At 40.6% G+C, this 850-nt stretch overlaps 1 non-coding gene across 1 annotated transcript; it reads left to right on the top strand.

The window, feature by feature from the left end:
* The first annotated feature begins 452 nt into the window (after nucleotides 1-452).
* Nucleotides 453-581, top strand: LOC120853779. The gene has a single exon (XR_005718836.1). It is a non-coding gene; the product is annotated as a small nucleolar RNA SNORA72 (small nucleolar RNA).
* The last annotated feature ends 269 nt before the right edge of the window (nucleotides 582-850 follow it).

The raw sequence follows: 850 nt of genomic DNA, 5'->3' as shown, positions 1-850 counted from the left end.
GACGACAGAGGATGAGATGGCTGGATGGCATCACCGACTCGTTGGATGTGAGTCTGAGTGAACTCTGGGAGTTGGTGATGGACAGGGAGGCCTGGCGTGCTGCGATTCATGGGGTCGCAAAGAGTCGGACATGACTGAGCAACTGAACTGAACTGAACTGAACTGAACTGAATGAGACTATGAAACTCTTCTTAATACTGAGCCTGGCTGTGTTCTCCAGGTCTGGGAAAGATGTGTGTGAAAAATTAACCAGGCGTCCTTAGTGTCACAGTTGATTGTGCCCACCTTCTTCACCAAGCCACACTCTGGTTTTCTTCCCACCTTGCCTACTGTCTACTCAATCTCCTTTTTGTAGCCTCTTCTCTTTTCAACCTTTTCTCTTGCTCAACATAAAAAGCCTTATGGAGTCTTTCTTCCTCCCTCTTTCAGATCTTTCCTTATCTAAAAATAGTCTGCGAATATTCTCGCTGTTCTGATTTCCTAGTCGAGGCAGGCTAAACATTCGCTATATTAAGACCATGCGTGTGTCCTCAGATCTACTTCTTTTCCTAAGTCTGGTTTTATAAATGCTGGTGATAAACCAAGTCTGATTTATATGATGCATCTTGTGTGTGCAATGTCTGTGACTCTAGGTATCTGATCAATCTTGAGAAATGATAGCATGGCGAGTGTGACAATGTTTGAAGATAACCATTGCTAGTTTGATGATTGCCAGTTGCCATTAAATGAATTGTAAAATTTTTAAAAATAAATAAAAATAGTCTTCTAAGCACTACCTAATGCTTTACCCTATTTGATTTTTCTTCATAGCACAATATTATATGAAATTATGTACATACTTATTTCACAT

This window comes from Oryx dammah, unplaced genomic scaffold (assembly GCF_014754425.2).
Source record: "Oryx dammah isolate SB20612 unplaced genomic scaffold, SCBI_Odam_1.1 HiC_scaffold_26, whole genome shotgun sequence".
In the NCBI taxonomy this organism is placed as follows: Eukaryota; Metazoa; Chordata; class Mammalia; order Artiodactyla; family Bovidae; genus Oryx; species Oryx dammah.
The sequence above is the reverse complement of the archived record's forward strand: the minus strand, read 5'-3'. Positions and strand labels throughout refer to the sequence as shown.